This window comes from Pezoporus occidentalis, unplaced genomic scaffold (genome assembly GCF_034315485.1).
Source record: "Pezoporus occidentalis ecotype Australia unplaced genomic scaffold, CSIRO_AGI_Poc_V1 ctg14, whole genome shotgun sequence".
In the NCBI taxonomy this organism is placed as follows: Eukaryota; Metazoa; Chordata; class Aves; order Psittaciformes; family Psittacidae; genus Pezoporus; species Pezoporus occidentalis.
The window spans coordinates 4,676,349-4,698,022 of record NW_026913209.1 but is presented as its reverse complement, the minus strand read 5'-3'; positions in this window follow the sequence as shown (position 1 = coordinate 4,698,022).

Here is a 21,674-nt window from a genome sequence, read left to right as displayed (position 1 = left end):
AGAGAAACACAGACAAAAGCTAACAAACAAAAGCAAAGCAATGCAATTTGTAATTAAAAATGCTAATTTTAATCTTAGTTTTGTGGGGTGATGGGTATTTAGGAGCATGTTCTAATGTTCTAGCTAAGTATTACCCCTGCACAAACACAAAGGTCTTTCTGGTTGATAGAAAGACTCATATGATGGCAAAGGACTTCAGATAAGATTTGTAGGCTTTAATTCAGTAAGGCTTTTAAAGTATTTGTAAAAGTTAAGCACATGTTTGGATTGCTTTAATAAATAGGGGTACAGTTAATCATGTATGCAAGTATTTTCATTATCTGAATCCTTAATATGAACATGATGAAGACTTCTGTACAAGAAGATTCAGGTTTTGGTTACAGAGAATGTAAATTCGTTAATTAATAAATTAATAATAATTAATAAATCTTTTTTTGCTTTCTTTTTGTGTCTCAATGCATCTATTTTTTTTTATATTACCCAGTCAGTAAAGTTCTACCCTTGCAATGCTTCATATAAGCCTGTAGGTACCAAAGATGCATATTATATGGTATGAACACTTTTCTTCCAACAATGGGCGATCTTATTCCTCAATCAATCTGACTTTTTGTATTAAAAAGCTTAGCTCAGCTTTTGCTCTTAGAAAATTTGTTTTTTTCTGCTTGACTACATTTGTTTTAAGGGGGGTGCGTGTGTGTGTGTGTGTGTGTGCATGCATGCATGGCTCAGTGCCTAGTAATTTTTATTACGTAGCCAGGAACATCTCAGTGTTTTCATCACAATTCCTTGTTTCTTGGGATTTATGTCAAGGCAATAAAAATTCATTCAACACCAAAACCAAGGCTTCTGTGCTTTATTGTACCTTATTTCATTCTGGGGAAGAAAAAAAATGTTCAGCTTCAGTAATAAATTTGTAAGGAAATAGAGAATGAGACAGAGTAAAAAAAAAACTTCTCACAGAGCTTGTATTGACTTTGTCTTTTTAACATCAATTTTTCAAACCACTACTTACTGTGAAAGGACATTAATATTTAGATATTGCCAAGGGAAAATGCACTTGAACAGGTTTCTGGCATTTATAATACATATTTCTAATTGTTGCACAGTGTTGTCTTTTTTGATTTTGCTTTAAAACAAGATATTCTCCTTATTTTTCCAGGTTGGATATAATTTTTGTCTTGTTACAAGAGTTATACTTTTCAGCTTCAAATAAAGGTTATATGAACTGTGTCCTATGTCTCTGTTTTCTCCAACATTTTAATGTACATTACTACAACTGTGTGTCAAAAAAAAAGTAGTAATTAAAGAAAACTCAGAAGTCAAGAATTTGGAGAGCTTAAACACATAAATATAGCTCAACTCAAGGGAAATATATTGTGAAATTATTCCTTTTCTGCATCAACATGAAACTGAGGACAGTCAAAGTTCAAAAAGAGTGTTCTTTTCATGTTGGAGCAACAAATAGATGAATAATCATTTTGCATGACTGAGAGCCAACATTAAGTCCTATCAAAGAACTTGAAGTGGCCAATGAATCTAAGATGAAAAGGAAGTGTTTTTTATTAATAATTGTCTTTTATGAGATTATTGGTTTTAGGCTTCCCAATTTGAACTATGCTACATTGTCTATTCAGTTAAGGACTCATTGCAGCCAAAACATGAATCTTCATTTTCCAGCTCTCTACTGACTGTTCTCACTTGGTTTCTTTGATCATGGTAAGATGTTTGACATGGTAAGAGTTTCTGGGCTTTTCATCTTCCACATTACAACTGTAAAAAACAGCATAAGGGAAAACAAAGGAGATTAGGTGAAGTGCAGAAACTGATCAACTGGAATCAGCTAATGAAGCTAACTTCCTGCTCCAATTCTGTTGACACCGCCTGGGAGAGGTAGCGTAGCTGGGGACTTTTCCAAGAAAGCACAGGAACTCCTATGGGCACAGTATGCCTTTTTGAAATGTTTTGATGCGCTGTGTTCTATGAGTACGCACATATTTATATATATATAGTTAAAAAGGAAGTTTATGTGTACTATATTAATGTTAAACTAAGTACGTTATCATGGAATTTAAAATTCATCAAGATCAGCTTTCTATTTGGCAATTTCTAATCATTAGTTTGTACTTACAATTCCTAATGAACTGAGTAACATCTTCAAGAAATATTATGTTTCCTTGCAGAATAAATGCTGTCCTCATTCTAGGGGAGAATATGGTATTTACAGTTCTTTTCAGAGTCATGGGCTTGAGTTTGACTACTTGAAAATCTAGAAAGTGAGGAAAAAAATAAACAAAATTAGGTGCTTATACCAATAGATTGCAGTCCCTTTCCTAAAGTCTAAAAATGGTAAGAAAAACTTATTTTTGCAGAAGGAACTTTTTATGTCATTTGACTATTATCTCACTGGTGGAATTTTGGGGGTGGTAGGAGGGATGGAGTGTTTTGGGGTTGTTTTAATGTCTCCTCTTATTATATGCAAAATATGTTCTTATTGTAATACTCTGTAAATTGCTGATTTATAAATGTAAGAATAATGAAGCAACAACAGAACAAGCATAGTTACAGAGGTATGTTCTGTGGATATGCTGACCATGCTATGAATTTACATACATTGCTACTCTGATTTACAGATTTTTGTAAACAGGTTCCTAATATGTTGCACTGTAACAGAAATCTGAATTTGAGTTGATCATCCTGATTAGGAAATTATTCTTTTGTTATCCAAAAATAATTTTTAATTAAAACATTTGAAAGTGAAGTACTGTGGATACAATGGGTTTGGGGTTTTTTTGTTTGGTTTTTTTTTGCTTTTCCAATACAGAAACATCTTGTGCTCTTCAAAATGCAGCTGTTTTGAAAGACAACAGTCGCTCTAGGAATAGTATATTTATACCATTTTCGCTGTGTACATTAGAATACATAAAAGCAATGCAAAAATTACAAATTGGAAAATACAAGTTTCCATGCACTTTTATTTTTTTCCCCAGTATTTTAGTAGTTCTTATTACGTATTAGGTGTGTATGAGTATTAGGTCTGTTTCATTTTCCATTTACAGTTTGCTCCATGATGCATCAATGTAGAACTAAGGACATGGTCCAAGCAGTGGATTTGGCAGTCCTAGGGTAACAGTTGGACTTTATGATCTCAAAGAATTTTTCCAGCCTAAACAATTCTATGAAGATAGGCTGAGAAAGATGGGGCTGTTCAGCCTAGAGAAGAGAAGCCTGCATGGAGACCTCATAGCAGCCTTCCAGTATCTGAAGAGGCCCTATAGGGATGCTAGGGAGGGACTCTTCATTAGGGACTGTAGTGACAGGACAAGGGGTAACAGGTTAAAACTTTAACAGGGGAAGTTTAGATTGGATATAAAGAGGAAATTCTTACCTGTTAGGGTGGTGAGGCACTGGAATGGGTTCCCCAGGGAGGTTGTGAATGCTCCATCCCTGGCAGTGTTCAAAACCAGGTTGGATGAGGCCTTGGGTGACATGATTTAGTGTGAGGTGTCCCTGCCCATGGCAGGGGGGGTCAGAACTTGATGATCTTAAGGTCCTTTCCAACCCTAACTATTCTATGATTCATTCCACATGTGTAATAGTATAACCATTATGATTCAATGACAGAAGTCAGTAGGATAGATGATTGCACATTTAGTTTCAGATTTAGTTGCAGTCACTGTTAATAGTGTCCTTTTATGAGTGCTATAATGACAAATACCCAAAAATCTTATCTGGATGATGCAGTATGCTTCCTTGGAGCTCTTTGGGATTTTGAAAGATTAGGGTTATAGTACAATCACATGACATACCAAAAAGGAATGTCTATACTGTTAAAAAGTTTTATATTCATTTAGCTGATGTATTACACTGATAAATCCCATTTTTATTATATCTGATAGTGTGGTATACTATTGTAAAGACTTTATTGCAGTCCTCTATTTGTTTTGGCTTGATGGATCGAAAAATTTTTTGCATTGTACAGGTCTGTTCATTTAACAGGTATTCATTTGAATGGGTAATAAGATACAAGGGTTGTGTAATGAGATGGAAAATTGCTAACCACATATTAGGTGATTACTATGTTTTTTGTCCAAATCAATTTTGGCAGAAAATAATAAATCTAAAAAAATAGACTTGGAAACTGCATTTCAGATTGGTAATCAGTAGGTCACTCTTGTGAAAATATTTTCTCATTTGTTCTTGTTTAGTAGGGAAAGAAGCCATTGCCTTATTTAACAGCAATTTCATAGTGAGATACAGGAGCCAAATGAAAAGGAATATGCATCTGGGCTAAAAATTCCCCAAGATACAAAGTCATGTCTTCTGTCTTTTTTCTCTACTGAATATTCTTTATTGAGATTTTTGTTGCCATCTCCTAAAATAACTATACTCTATAACGGCCAAGAAAAAGGACAGAAGCAGAAACTGTAAATGTTAATAAGAGATTAATAAAACAGCTCATGTGTGCATTTACCAGGGGAGGCTTGGGCCATACTTTCTCCAGCCTTACAATGGTGTCCCAGCATGGCTCTCCCTCAGCCCTCCAGCCAGAGTCCACAACAGAAGGAAGCTTTGGGCCCTCTAACAGAACACATGTGCTGACAGCAATGTGACAAGAGAGAACCAGAGGATTCATGAGGATGCTGGAGCCTTCTGTTGTCTGAAGCCCCACAGGGGGCCACTATCACACTTTTCTCAAGGCAGGAAACGTCATTCCTCCAATCCTTTGGGATTATAGTCACTCTATTTAAATATACATGCTTTTTACAATATTATGTTCATCTACTTAGGGCTTAGAACAAACCAGAACTCTGAAATGTGTGTATAGCATGTCCATGCAGTCATTATCTGATGTAAACAGGCCATAGTGGAGGACAAGTAAATTGCCATGGTGACTAAGACTAAGCTTTATATTGTGTAAATCAACATCCAGGGCTCTAAGATGAAGTCGGAGCTAAAAGCTGTCTCCCATTCGTTTAAATAACAGCATCAAGACATACAGCAGCTGCCTACATACTTCTCAGTTCTTACAGACTGTGAGGAGATCTAGACTACTGCAAAGCAAAGTGAAAAGGCAAAATTAAACCATTTCTGATTAATCTGGTTTAAGCATGGCCTAAAAGAACAGCGTCAGCTCACATGGTCATTTACAGCTCGAAAGTTTTCTTGGAAGCTTCTTCTTCCTTGCCTCAGCCCCAGAGCTACTAAGTTACAGCTGTGATGTACTACCAGACTGTGAAGCAATTCCAATGCTAATAAATTAAATAAGCTTCTGACCTTTCTCCAGCACTGAAGCCAGCTAACCTAGAAAGAAAGGCTGGCACCTACACCGTTAAACAGTCTTTCTATTCAGAACACACTGACAATATCCAAAACGATTACTTAGAATAGCCATCGGACTGTGACAACTCCCAGACTGTTTCCAGAGATTATTCAGGAGACAGCTACTTTGCCCAGGCAAAAACTGAAAAAAAGAATTGTACTAATAATGCAGGAAAACAGACAACTTAATACTGGTACAATGAATGTTGCCAGGCACTGATTAATTTACTAGTATAAATGTAGTATGACTGTAGAGACTGACTTATAATATATGTTAAAATTTCAGATATATGAAAGTTTTTGTGCTATCAAGCACTAACTACAGTAACCACGATGAAGCAGAATTAACACGTTTTCAGTCACAATGTGATGACACACCATAATCTTATGAACACATCTTTTTTTAAACAAGAGTGCCCTGTAGCACATCTGCAGGAAACAAGAGCTGCTATAAGACAACAAGAAGTAATCATGACATTAATCATTATTTTCAATGTAATTATTACTTACACCTGGGCAAGATCAAGGTCTATCCTTACCACTGCCCAAAACTTTGGCATTACTAGCACATTGCCCCACATCAATTACTCTGAGGAACAGTCTGTTCTTTAGTTCTATTTTGTGCAATTGACAGGTGCATTATTTATGGTCCAATACAGTTAACCTAATATTAGGCCCCTGACTTCAAATAAGCTCCATGTGGGCAAATGCAGGCAACAGGACATGCAAAGTCCTGTTAAAGCCTCTAAAGTTTCACAGGAGCACATAACTCAGAAGAAACGGAACTCATTTCAAGCTTGGGGGTGTAGTATGTTCTCAGAATTACATTTAAATAGAATTGGTTTTCTATGCTTGTATTTTAAAATTTCTGTTTGTCTTAACACTTCTTAAAGTCAAAACAAATCTTATTCTTATTCTAGCTCTCAAAGTGACTTTGCAAAAAATTCTCTTTCCTCCAAAAACCATACCTTCTAAGCATCTCAATTCCTTATGTAAATTGAACTGGACAGGAAGGTCAGTTAGCAATGAAATAACATTATTTAAAAATAAACCCCCATCATGCATTGGAGGTATCCATTAGGGAAACATTAATGAGATATAAATTTATGTTTCCCAGATTGCAGCTTCAGACTGTCTATTTTAATTTCATTCATATGCCACTGGCTATCCGTGGTGGATTTAATATTCTGCAATATCACATTTTATGTGATCTCTCTGGTCCTCTTTGTCTTGCTTTCCATTTATGACTCCATGCTATTATTCGGTTGCATGAAGGAGCTTGGCTATTACTCTGTTGTTCCATTTGTGCTGCCAGAATAGTTTTGATAAATACAGCTTGCAAAAAAAATAGATCATAAAATGCAGTTCATTTAACAAAACTTTTTTTCAGCTGCTCTAAGAACTTACATTTCAAACACAGAAACTATAAATGTTCTACACCCCACTTCTGGCTTTTTAGTATATTTTTGCAGACTATTAAATATGAGATACATATGAATAGTTAGTTCATCCTTGAAGAAACTCATTGAGTTTGAAGGTTTTTAATGCTACTATATAAATTCGTATTTCAAGATATTTTCAGTTCCAATATGAAATGTACAAGATTATGGGGCAATGCTGACAGGCTGATTTAGTACCTACTTCTAGCTACAGTGTTTTTCCACCAATAAAAAGGCAACAATATACAAGGGAGTCATGGCAGTCTCACTTTCTGTGGACTCTACAGGGTAACAACCTTTTATGTTGTATATAACAGAGTTCACATTTATATTACTGAAATTATTATCCCATAACACCATACCAGTGTCATTCTAATGACATTTTTATGCAAAATGTTTGATTCAGCAACAAGACCTATTCACACCTTTGAAACAATTTATGCATATTTAAATAAACAATTGTTCCTAGCACACAGTCAGCAACCTAATCATTGTAATCTTAATAACACACATAGGAAACTCACAAGCAGTGATTATTCACTGTGTGGGCTGCTTTCCCTTCACTTTGGAGATTTCCATAATAAAGCTCTGCCTGGAATCAGAACAGTTCTCCACTCCTAAGGGCTATAGGCTAGAGATGATACTCATGTTTGTAAGTATTTGAAAAGAGAATTCTTATTTCCCCTCAAATAAAGTTGGTCTGAGCATTTTTTAGAATCAAAGCTATTAAACTAAACTAGAGGAAGGAGTAACTTAAGAAGCTGCTATTTGTTTTGCACAAGAAAGCTGTCTTCTCTGCAGAAGCAAACCTTTGTCAATTTGTAAAGATTTGTGGCTTTTCAGATTTCTATCTAGCTGCAAGTTGTTTTTCTCATTAACTCTAAAAATGTATAAAATACACAGATGGTAGAAGAAGCATGTTTACAGTTCCCAATAATAGTTGATGGTATATCTGAAATATGACAGGGACTGTAGTTTTGCTTTTAAATATTTTTCCTAAATGTAATTAAAAAAAATTACCACCAGAGAAAATAAGAAGTAAATAATGCTTAAATGCACGTAGACAAACTTCACCTCTAGAAGTCAGCTTCTTAAAACCTTTACCCAGATGAGCTCTCTACTGTGTTCAGTAGAGAGCTCAAAAAGATATGCTTATTGATTAGAGAGATGTTTGGTCAAACAGAAAATACCATATTCTGTAAACATGGGATTAATGAAGCTGTTTTCATATGGATTTCTGGCCTACACCCTATGTCACCACAAGAGTTCTGTCATCTGCATCCTCAGTAACTTCACATCACTTCTTCAGTATTTCTTGCTCCCTTTTACTTACATTCCCTAACTTACATTCCAGTAGCAGTTTTTCAAGTCAGGATGACTTGAATCAGACATTCATGTTGCAGCCTTTTTATTAGGGATTTTCAGTTCTCCCATCTGTCTTCCAGCCAGTTTCTGGTTTTCACCATGCTTGCAGAAAGCAGATATTTCCGAGATCTCTGTATTTCTGGTTGAAATCGTCTGTTGGTTCAAAATCTTTTAGGAAACAGAATAACAAACAGACAAACATATCATACAATCACAGAGATTTTGTTTGCACAAAGGCATGTTAATGCCTCCTACATTACCAGTATTACACTATACCAAGCAATAGTAGATAAAATCTATTTACCTTTACACTAAATATAGATTAAAAGAAATAACTGGCAACTTTTTTTTCTCTTCTTAAGATACAGACGTTTTCTTGTTCCCTGCTCTGTAACCTCACTCTGCTTCAATAGTGCAAAGCAGTTGAGGGAGTTTGCCTATACACAAAGGGATTAGATAAGTCTGGATTGTTGTAGCAGGATTTCTTAAACACCAGTCCCACAGAAGCCAGATTAGAACATACAGTTCCAATTTCCTTGCACACTGATAATCTCCAGCTCCCCTGGCATTTGCTTACAATCAGAGGCACCTGACATAGGGGAGGCCAGCTTGTCAACTGGCCTGGTTTCACTACAGGAGCTTCTTTGTACAGCTATGCCTGGGCCCTGGGAAAGAGTCTTCTGCATGCTGAGCTGTGCTTTCCCTTTGGTGCAAATCAACTTACTTATCTTATTGGAATACAACCAGACTGTACATTCCCCTTCAGTGGGTTGGAAATGACTATACTACACAAGCCAAAGAACAGGGATGAATCCCTTTCATTCATAACTAAATGTAACCAGGAAAATCAATTTCGTTGCCATGGTACAGTCTGTAGGCACTTTGCAGTGACAAATGGCAGCTAAGCCTATTTTCATAATCAGGAACCAGAATTCATTTCTTGGTTCCTTTTGGTTTGTAGAGTTTCATTGCTCTGTGTTTTCCATTCCTTATTTTGGAATGCTTTTCTAGCTATATGCAAATTTGCTACATTATGTGTTTGTCATCCTCAGAAAATACATATTTTTAAAATGTATTCCCTAAAGTGTGCTCCAAAATTAAATGTTCAGGGAGATTGCAACATTTAAGGTATCAGCAAAACAATATTGAGAGTTTTCTCTCTAGGGTCAGAATGAAAATCTTGATTTCTTACTATTAAAAAGTTTGACTCAAACGAGAGACTTTTCTCTTAACTTTGACATAAGCTTTTTTGGTAAATCATACAATCTTTCCATTCCACACTTGCAGAGGAAAGGAGAAGAATAACGTTTCTTATTTACATTCTCACCTACACCTTTTATTTAGTTTCATGCTGTGCAAATCTTATAGCTAGTCATGGAGGTGATAATAATAAGAATGGTAATAATATTGGTATGGCCATAGCTCCAATACAGATCACTGGCCAATAAATTTGAGATTGTACAACCTTTACAAAACACTTGTGCTTTCAGCTGGCTTCACTGTAGTTTCATGCATTGTGATTTCCACCTGTACTATAGCCTTCACTGTAGTTTCAGGAGAAAATCCAAGCACTGTCTTAGCTGCCATATTATAGAATATTTCTATAAAGCTGTGATGTTTACATATGCCTAGAGTTAGTAGACAGATGAGGTGCAGCAGATGGCACACAAGTACTACAAAGCTTTGTAGGATCAATAAAATCTGTTGTACACTGTGCACTGCTTCTTTTGTGTGCATCTTTCCATGAAGCACATTAATTTTTAATCTTTAAAGTTAACTCTGCAAATCAGCAGTAACATGCAGGACAAGCCTATGTGGACTGCTTATGACCCTTGTATGCATATGAGGTTTTGCAATCCAGGGCTCATAGCCTAGTATCTTTCATGTCAGTTAAATTCACTTAAATACTGGGCAGAACTTAACAAAAATGTGTAACTAATACACATTAATTAATCATAATTAATAACCCTAACCCTAATCCATGAAATTATATTCATTGCCAAGCCTGCAGATTGTACAAAGTTATCTGCTTTGTTCAAATGAAGAGTCAGTTGTTATGACCCAAGCAAATCAGCATTTTAAAATTTTAAAGTAGGTATTCAATCAGCCACATCATTACTGCTGAAGAAGGCAACTTATGTGCCAGCAAATGATTACAGATGAAGCTCCTTGAACTACTAAAAGCCACATGCTAATAAAGGAACATTGATAACATACCATTATTCATTCATTTTATGTGTTCAAGTTCACAGATAAATCAGAGAAACATTGCAGATCCTTTTCCTTCAGAACCATACATAATACAATATATAGCAGCATACATAAGCAACACAATTCAACAGTTGTGTCTTGCTTAACATCTTTGTCGCTGACATGGACAGTGGGATTGAGTGCGCCCTCAGCAAGTTTGCCGATGACACCAAGCTGTGTGGTTCAGTTGATACCCTGGAGGGAAGGAATGCCATCCAGAGGGACCTTGACACGCTTGTGAGGTGGGCTGATGCCTACCTTATGAAGTTTAACCATGACAAGTGCAAGGTCCTACACCTTGGTTGGAGCAATCCCAGGCAGAGCTACAGGTTGGGCAAAGAGAGATTCAGAGCAGCCCTTCAGAGAAGGACTTGGGGGTGTTGGTCAATGAGAGAACAAACATGAGCCAGCAGTGTGCACTCACAGCCCAGAAAGCCAACTGTATCCTGGGCTGCATCAAAAGGAGTGTGACCAGCAGGTTGAAGGAGGTGATCCTGCCCCTACTCTGCTCTTGTGAGACCGCACTTGCAGTATTGTGTGCAGTTCTGGTGTCCTCAACATAAGGACATGGAACTGTTGGAACAAGTCCAGAGAAGGGCCACGAGGATGATCAGGGAACTGGAGCACCTCCTGTGTGAAGACAGGCTGAGAAAGTTGGGGCTGTTCAGCCTAGAGAAGAGAAGACCTCGTAGCAGCCTTCCAGCATCTGAACGGGGCCCTGAGGGATGCTGGGGAGGTACTCTTCATTAGGGACTGTAGTGACAGGACAAGGGGTAACTGGTTAAAACTTAAACAAGGGAAGTTTAGATTGGATATAAGGAGGAAATTCTTTCCTGTGAAGGTGGTGAGACACTGGAATGGGTTGCTCAGGGAGGTTGGGAATGCTCCATACCTGGCAGTGTTCAAGACCAGGTTGGACTAAGCCTTGGGTGATATGGTTTAGTGTGAGGTGTCCCTGCCCATGGGAGGGGGCTCGGAACTAGATGGTCTTAAGGTCCTTCCCAACCCTAACTATCCTATGATTCTATGATTCATTCCACATGTGTAATAGTATAACCAGCTACATATACTGATTTAAAAATCTTGCTTAGCATTTCAGCTCCTACTCACTTCTGTCATCCTTAACACATTTACAAATTAATTTCATCATCTTTCACAAAGTTTAATTAAACCAGACTATACATAGTATGGCTCCAGATCCAGTGACGTTCCACCTGAGAACTTAATTTCTCCTTTGACATTACTTTTTAACAGAAAATGACAGCCTTGAAAGGTAAACCCCAGGTCACTTACAATATCAAATATTATACTTTGAACAGCACCTGACAATGATCAAACTGTAATTGCGGGTCACAACTACAAGATGAATTTTTTTTTTATGTAGATAAGCCAATCAATATATAAGCTGATGTGTTTCCAGAATTGTTGACACTGTTTACACAATCATGACTTCAGCCCTGTCTAGAGAGTGGATTTCACATAAACAAGATCCCCACCTAAAGTAAACTGTCACAGTCTCACAGAATCATGGAATCATTAGGGTTGGAAGGGACCTCTGGAGATCACCTAGTCCAATCCCCAGCCAAGGCCAGGTCACATAGAGCAGGTTACACAGGAACACATCCAGGCGGGTTTTGAATGTATCCAGAGAGACTCCACAACCTCCCTGGGCAGCCTGTTCCAGTGATCTGCCAGGCTCAGTGTAAGAAGTACTTCCTCATAGAATCAGCTGGGTTGGGGAAGACCTAAAAAAGTTCAACCATTACCCCAGGACTTCCAGGTCCACCACTAAACCATGTCACTAAGGGCCTTATTTACATATTTTTTTAATACTTCCAGGGTTGGTGATTCCACCACTGCTGGGGTCAGCCTATTCCAATACCTGATCACCCTTTTGCTGAAGAAATTTTTCCTAATATCCAATCCAAACCTCCCCTGGTGTAACTTGAGGTCATTTCCTCTTGTCCTATCATTTGTTATTTGGGACTCTACACTACAACAACCTTTCAGGTAGTTGTAGAGAATGATAAGGTCCCCCTGAGGCTTCTCTTCTCCAGACTGAACAACCCCAGTTCCCTCAGACATTCCTCATAAGACTTATTCTCCAGATGCTTCATCAGCTTTGTTGCCCTTTTCTAGAACTGCTCCAGAACCTTAATATCTTTCTTGTAGTGAGGGGCCCAGAACTCAGAACTGAAAGATTTGGGGCGCAGCCTCACTAGTGCCAAGTACAGGGGGACAATTACTTTCCTGGTCCTGCTGGCCACACTATTTCCAATACAGGCCAGGATGCCATTGACCTTCTTGGCTGCCTAAGCAGAAGCTGGCCCATGTTCAGCTGGCTGTCAATCAGCTCCCCCAGGTGCTTTTCCCGCAGGCAGCTTTCCAGTCACTTTTCCCTGAGCCTGTAGGGTTGCATGGGGTTGTTATGGACCAAATGCAGGACCCAGCACTTTGCCTTGTTGAACCTCATACCACTGGCCACAGCCCATCAATCCAGCCTGTCCAGATCCCTCTGCAGAGCCTTTCTATCTTCCAGGACATCAACACTCCTAGCCAACTTGGTGTCATCCACAAATTTACAGAAGGTGCACTCAATCCCCTCATCCAGATCATCTGTGAAGATATTAACTGGCCCTAACAGTGAACCATGAGGTACACCACTATTGACTAGTCACCAACTACATGTGATACCATTTATCCTTTGGGCTCTGTTGTGAAGCCAGTTTCCAACCCAGCAAACGGTACACCTATCCAGGCTATGAGCAGCCAATCTTTCCAGGAAAGCACTGTCGAAGTTCTATGCTTTCTGCTTTCATGTTTTGTGCTTTACTGAAGTCCAAATAGATGATGTCCACAGCCTTTCTCCCATCATGAAACTTCTTGTGTTTTAGTTTATGGCCACTGCTTCTCATCCAAACCCCTGATCACCCTTGTGGCCCTCCACTGAACCCTTTCCAGTAGCTCCTTGTCTTTCTTATACTGAGGAGCCCAGAAATGGACAAAGTACTCCAAATGTGGGCTCACCAGGGTTGAGCAGAGTTGGAGAATCACCTCCTGTTACCTGCTGGCCACACTCTTCCTGATGCACCCAGGATAATATTGGCCTTCCTTGCCACAAAGGCACACTGCTGGCTCATAGACAACTTATCATCTACCAATGCTCCCAGGTCCTTCTCAACTAAACCTTAGTTTCACTGATTTTATTTTCAGTTGAACCACTTGAAACTCTAGGTTGAAACTCAAATAGCATACCATAATCGCAAGGACAGCGCTGTAAGACATCCAAGCATATTTCACAGCCCAATAGTTTCAAATACTTTCCAAGTTAAACATGAGTTTTAACACATGTCCCATTCTTTACTAGGACATTTGACTCCACAGCTAGATAACAGGTGGTTGCTAGCATCATATTTCACTATATCTCACCATATTTTCTAACTGTTCTGTGCTACTTATAAAACATGAGAAAAAAAATGGAGGTGTTTAAAAATCCAACTTGAAACATGTGTGGGTAAAATTACTATAGCTACATACTATCCTATGACTTCTCAGTGTCATGAGTTTCTTGGCAAACAAGAATACCCTGACAAGACACAGATAAAAAAGCTGTCATTATTTCACAATGATACCAAAAAGAAATTGATAGATCCAGGAAGTATTAATAAACATTTCTGATCAGTAGCCATCACAGTATGTCTCTCTGTCTGGAGAGAAAAATCTGAAAAGTAGATGAATGTAAGGTGAAAGAGAATCTAGACATGCTGACAAGAAAAAAGATTAAAAATAAATGAAGCTTAGGATGAAAATTAAACCTGAGGGACGTAGGAGAAGGTTAGGAAAGACAAAAAAACAAACAAAAACAAACAAAAAAACCAACCCAAATTTCATAGCTATACCTCTGTCAGGAATAACTTCTGGGGACTGCAGTGAAGGTGAGAAAAGGGGTAGGAGAGCTAAGGAATGTGGGGTGACTGAAGAGGCCTGGCTAGAATTAAATCCGTTTGGAAATCTGTCTGGTGATTGCATACTAACTCTTCCATATGAAACATTACAAAATCAACCATACATACGCACACACAAAGAAGGTAACATTTTTGACAATTTATTTCTGGGGATTGCTTTTAGGCTAATATGTATGTTAAACAAGTTACTCTAAAATACCCCAAGAAACTCCATGAAATGTCTAGCCAAATTTAAAAATATATGTGCATGAGCATTAACACAAAATTATGTTGTGTGTTGGCCCTAGCTAGCAGCCAAAATCCCATCCAGCCCCTTGCTGACTTGCTGCCCCCTCAGTAGGACAGGGGGAGAAAACAGAAAGAATGGGAGCAAGGAAGCTTGTGGGTCAAGATAAAGACAGGGAGATCCCTTACCAGTTACCATCACAGGAAATAAACTCATTGTCAGTTAAGATACATATATCTAATTACTGATTAAGACTTTGGGAAACAAAGCCAAAAGCAAACAAACAAAACACCCAAAACAAAAACAAACAAACAAACAAAAAAAAACAACATGAAAAAATCTGGGGAAAACACACTTCAGGAAAACAGCTTTCATCCCTCCATTGCCTTGCTCAATTTCACCCCAAACTCTTCTCCTCCTTCCCTTTTAATTGCTGCAGGTTACACTCAGACCCTTAAGTGAGGCAAGGTGCAGCACAAGGAGCGGTGGTGTTGGAGTGTTATGTCCAGTACGAAGTGGTTTCCCTCTAACACTCCTTCCTCCTCACCCTTTTCCTCTGCTCCAACATGGGTTTTCAAAGAGCTGTACTGGTCCTTCAGCAGAACCTGCTCTTCTCCTCTTCCTCTGACCTTGTTTTCCAGATGCCACTTCATATTTCTTGATTCCTCTTCTGCCTGTCCAGCATTTTCTGCTCTTTCTTAAATACGTTTTCCCAGAGGCACCACAGTCTTGCCAAGGGGCTCAGCTGTGGTCTGTGGTGGGTCTGTTGGAGCTGGCTGCAATTGTCTATGTCCAGCCCGTGGCAGTCCCAGCCTCTCCTCACAGAGGCCATCCCACAGTTCCCACTGCCAGCATCTTGCCATGGATGCTCAGTGCAAATACAAAAACAAAGAATGGTACATTGTGTTGGGGAGTATGTGTGTCTGCATTAGGAATATATATTACATATCGGTGCATTTTGTGTATATTTTTGTTCACAGAATTGAAACATTAAATAAAATAAAGTCCAATGATATTGGTCAAAAAACTGTCAAAATAATAAAAAAGAAGCTGAAAAATCCTGTCTTCAATACTTCTTAATAGTTGTGGGTTTTTTTTCTGATGCCTGTACTCTTTACAATCTGTAGATACTAAAAAGTTTGTCAGGTACATAAATGCCCTCTGAAATTTCATTGAAATCCAGCATAAATTCCTGGGACACTGCAGATGTGGTTGATTGCTTCATGCCTGATATTTTCAAGGATTTAGAACTTGGCTTCTTTTTTTAGTGTCTTAACAGTATTAGATTCCAGCATGAGCTAAAAATATTATGTAGGTAGCAATGATGTCACTTCTTTTGTACTCCTTGTAGAGCTGAAGTGTGCAGCTGGAATTGTATAAAAGCTCAGGAATTACTGTGCCATTGGAGGGAAAAATTATTATGCTTGAACTGCTTCAACTGTAGGGTCTCACAGGACTACTGGCCTCCAGGCCTACAGAAGCTAAACATACTGCTGCTAGCCAGGAGAGATTAGTAAACATATTGCCTATGCTTCTGGAAAACCGTCACTGGGTACTCTCCCAAAAGAACAATTTCTGTTCTGTATTTTAAGTAGCAGCTGCTCTGCATGCTAAAATATCCTGCATGGGTTTATTCCAATTTGCTTTCCACAGAGTTCTTTTAATCTCGGTTACCCACAAGTGTGGGACAGAAGTGGGAATTTGACATTGAACTGAGTGGTTTCTGGCACTTTCCAAATCAGAGAACAGCCCTGGAAAAATTAGGTGATATTTAAGCAATAAGAGTGTGTTGCTTGCTTTGTGACTTCCGTGTGCACAAACACACATATGCTTTCTCACTCCCTGTTGTCCTGGGTTAAGCAGTAGCAGTCATTTTTTTCCTTCTTAGCGGCTGCTGCAGTGCTGTGGTTTTGACTTTTGGCCTGGGAACAGCGCTGATAACACCGATGTTTTCACTTGCTGCTAGGGTGTTTGGTCTGACCAAGGACTTTGTGAGTCTCGTACTCTGCCACAGAGGAGGGGAGGCGGGGAGGAGGCAGAGACAGGACACCTGACCCAAACTAGCCAAAGAGGTGTTCCATACCACAGCACGTCATGCCCACTGTGTAACTGGCAGTTACCCGGAAGGGCTGTGGGTATCGATTCACTGCTGGGTCAGGCTGTGTATCGATGGGTGGTATTGTATTCTCTTCCCTTGTTATTTCCCTTATCATTATTATTATTGGTGGTAGCAGTAGTGGTTTTGTGTTACACCTTTGTTACTGGGCTGTTCCTATCTCAACCCGTGGGAGTTACATTCTTTCAATTCTCCTTCCCATCCCTCCAGGAGAGGGAGGAACAAAGGCAGGGGGGAAGAAAGTGGTGGAGTGGGTGAGAGGGCTGCGTGGCTCAGATTTACCGCCTGGGCTTCAACCACAACAGTTTTTTTTGGTGCCCAGCGTGGGGCACAAAGGGTTGAGTTACCGACAGATCTGACCGGAGTGTGTCTGATCGTATTTGTGATAAGCATTCATTGTTTCAGATTAATAGTCACTCATCACAATGATGATTTATTGGCTCTCAATTTTGTTGCTATTGATCTCACAGTTTCAGCATGTCATACCTTACTTGCAGCTGTTGTTTGCTGTGCTAGTCTATTGGCTGGGAACCTTGGGCTAAGGTTCTTGTCTCATTGTACTTTATCGTAGTTACTTGTAATATGGGCAGGCTCTGGCAGCAGGGCAAGATGGACATGGCCATGGACTTGTATCTGGCCGTCCTGCTGCTCTTCACCATCCTGGCCTTTTTCTTCGCCCCCATCTTCATGAAGCTGTGGGGAGCCGAGGGGGAGCAGCTCCGGGAGCCAGTGGTGGCAGAAGCGCCCTGGAAGAGTGGCCCTGGGGACCAAGCAGCAGAGGGATCGGGGCCGGAGGCCGGGAAGGAGGTGGCTGCAGAGCAGTGGGAGAAGTCGGCGGAGGAGCTGAGCCCCAAGGCCGAACCCAGCCCCATGGTGGCCAAGAGCATCCCCTGGCAGCAGCCCGCAGAGCCTCGCGAGCCTGAGCCCCATACCACCTTTCAAAGCCTCAGCTGGGTCCAGCCTTGGGCACCCAGGACAAGTGGAGGATGCAGGAGGACACTCAGCACTTTCCAGCAAGGCAGAGGAGGAAGATCTAGACTCAGAGAAAGAGAAACTGGTGGTGGGAGAGCCGGCAAGCACAGCAGCTACACCAGCCCCAGTGACAAGTACAGCAGCGTCATTTGAGAGTTCTGAAGGTTTTGAATGGCCTTTGGGTACCCTTGGGACCTGCCTGCTGATTGTGATGGGGATCACCGTGTTGGCACATATACAGGCTGTGTTTTACCCACGACCATTTTGTCTGATCTCAAAAGGTAAGCAGAGTCGCGTTTGGGTCTTGTCTAGGATTAGTCGACAATATAGGAGGACCAAGAGATTTTCCCCAAGGCTGGACAGTCATGAGTGGCAGGGTGTGTGGGACAGTATGGGTGAGTATCTAGTCCACCAGGCCCCTCCAGTGCTTTGGAAGCGTTGGAGATGGAAGGCAGCTGTATGGAGTCCCCAGTGACAAGTTGCAGAAACTGCTGAAGGTGAGGGTGAATTATTTTGAGCCTGGTGGGCCCATGGCACTTCTGGCCAACAGAGCAGAAATGCAACATAGAGATGGACTCATGATCGAGGGGTGGACTTAGCAATGGACACTATTGCTCAGGTTATTCACGAGTGTGAACGCTGCACACAGCCTCTCCTGCTCTGAAAGATTGTTACAAAAGATGGAGCCTGACATCATGGACCAGATGGACTCAGCAGCTTTATAGGGATTGTTCCATGCACTAGGATAAGAGTGCACTGAGATAAGAGTCATGATATATTGAAAATGTGGGATCTGAGCATCACATGAATGGCATGGAATAAGGAGTGGATACTGTCCTGGGTTCAGCAGTAGCAGTCATTGTTTCTCCTTAGTAGCTGGTGCAGTGCTGTGATTTTGACTTTCGGCCTGGGAACAGTGCTGATAACACTGATGTTTTTAGTTACTGCTCAAATGTTTAGTCTGACCAAGGAGTTTGTGAGTCTCATGCTCTGCCACAGAGGAGGGAAGTCCGGGAGGAGGCAGAAATAGGACACCGGACCCAAACTAGCCAAAGAGGTATGCCATACCACAGCACGTCATGTCCGGGAGGTAACTGGCAGTTACCCGGAAGGGCTAGTTCACTGCTCTATTGGGCTGTGTATCAACGGGTGGTATTGCATTCTCTTCCCCTGTTATTTCCTTTATCATTATTATTACTGGTGGTAGCAATAGTGGTTTTGTGTTATACCTTAGTTACTGGTCTGTTCTTATATCAACCTGTGGGAGTTACATTCTTTCGATTCTCCTCCCTGTCCTTCTGGGAGCGGGGCAGGGGAAGAAAGGGGTGGAGTGAGCAAGAGGGCTGCGTGATTCTGATTTACAGCCTGGGCTTAAACCACGACACCTGTCATTAAAAAAACACACAAGAAAAAATTCCTACCAGTGTTTCATTGAAACTTAAGTATTTGTCAGAAAACCATAGAGCCACCACAGCTGAAAAGGACATGTGGAGATTGCCTAGTCCATCTCCTCTGCTCAAAGAAGGATCACCAATACACCCAGATCCTTCTGTGCAATACTGTTTTTCAGTCAGCTCCCAGCCAGTACTAGTGCATGCAATCCTTCATTCTTCCAAGATTCAGGACTTTGCTTTTCTCTGTTTTGAACTTCATGAGATTCCTCTTTGCCCATATGTCCAGCCTGCTGTGGTATATCAACCACTTCCTCTGAGCTTGTGTGGTCTGCAAACTTGCCTAGGAAGCACTCTATCCCATCATCCAGGTCATTAATGAAGACGTTAAGCAGTATTGGCACAATTTTCAAGCCCTTCAGTGAATGATTAGTGACTGGCCTCTAACTAGACTGTGTTCTGCTGATCATAACCCTTCAAGCCAAAGAGTTCTACCACTTTTCAGTCCACCTCAATGTATGCTTATCTAGCCTGTACTTCATGAGGTTGTCTATGACAATATTATGGGAAACAGTGTTGATAACCCTGCCAAAGTCAAGATTAAAAAACAACTGCTCTCCCCTGAACTACAAGCCCATCATCAAGTTGTAAAAGGATATCAGGCTGTTTACATATTTTTTGCCTTCATAAACCTATGCTGACTACTTCCAATCATCTTCTTGACCCAAGTATCTTTGGAAGCAGCTTCCAGCAAGATTTATCCCAACAGTTTCCCAGGAAGCAAGGCGAAGCTGACTGGTCTCTAGTTCCCCAGATCCTCATTCTTGCCCTGCTTCACAGGAGTGACATTTGCTGCCTTCCAGTCCTCAGGAACCTCCACCATGAACTTTCAAAGATAATTCAAAGTGCCTCACAATGACACTGGTCAGTTTGCTCAGCCCTCACGGATGCATGTCATCAGCACCAAAGAAGGCCTCTTTTACTTCTTCCAGGTCAGGTAGTGTCTAGCAGATACATACACCAACTTCCAATATGCAAATGTTCCATTTTTAGAAGCCATCATGTCTTTTCTGTTGAATCATTTTCACTGAAACTTCCAGAGCAAAAAGAGCAGCTATGGGCTTAACCCATTAAAGATATACTTCACTGCACTTTGATTGATGTGCTGAAGAAATGCACTAATTGTCATACATATACAACATACAATCAACATACTATCAGATGGTATTAGTTAAATATACAGATGGGACAATAGTATGCATCCTTTCGGGAGTGTTAAATACTTCCAAATCAGAATGGTGTTGGAATCCCTTCTAATTGTCTCCAGAGGACAGCAATAGGGTCTTAGAAGAAAACATCCAAAAAGATTTTTGGAACAACTTTCATATGACTAGGCCTCTCATTTGACATCTGGACATCCACACACAAAACACATGAAAAATGGAAATAGTCCAAAGTAGCTATATCTGTGCTCATGAAGTAAAACAATTTTTAACAGAGAGTGATTAACATGAAAATAGTTGTAGCAGCAGCTAGCTATTACACAGCAGAAACAGGGACTGAGATGTTACCTGGACAAGCTGAAGAGTTCATGGCTAGTTTCCTTCCACAGGCAAGGCAGATGGATCCAGTCTATGACCTAAGGTTCCATTCTGGCTCTTGCCTTGCTCTTAGACTGACACAGTCATGCCCCATGTGTTTCTTCTGCTGGGCTTCAGGTTATAATCTCACCCCAAGATTTGAAGAAAATTACTGAAAACGTCTATTCAGAAGAATAAAAAGAAAGCAGTCCCTTCTCAATTTTTTCACCTCTGCTTTCTTCTGCTTGTATTTGACATTTTATAATATATCCCTATGATTGAACAGACTAGGAAAAAACCTTTGCTGTATTTAGAAAGTACCTTTTTAATGGGGCTAAAATGAAATGTTACTTAATTTTATTTTCTTCATATCTCTTACACAGACTATAGGTCTGGATAGGTTTTAAGGAAACAGTTAATAATGGCAGAGACTGGTGAAGTTTGGTTTTTTTTGCATAAGGAAAAAAACCCCACTACATTTAGGAAGGTGCATCTGAGAAATGTGTTGGAAGTGCTGTGTGTGCGTGTGTGTGTGTGAAAAGGCTTGTGACCATGAGCAAAAAAACAAAACCAGAAATACACAGCAATCAGAGATGTGACCAAAGAATCATATAAGTTTAAAAATCAAAGGATGCAGTTTAAAATGGGACTTCAGGATGTAAACAATGACCAAGAAATTTTACTCAAGAAATTTTCACTCATAACATTCACCTGCTGAAGATAAACTGCTAGAATGTGGGTAGGAGAAATTGAGAAAAGACAGGATTAAGCATAAAGATGAGGAAAATTGGAATAATGTAGGTAATGTGCAAGATTTCAGACTTCTTGATATCAGTTATACAGAAAAAATAGATAAAAATGTAAAAGACAAATATTACACCATACCAGCAATGCAGTGTTCTGAGATCAGAAAGAAAACACTTGAGATGAGGAGGCATCTGAAAATGCTTCTTTCATAAAAGAAAAATTGAAGAGCTATTCACCAAAGCCAATTTGTGAAAGCTGAAGAGGTTAAACATCAGGCTGCATAGAAGTCACTACAAGATTTAAA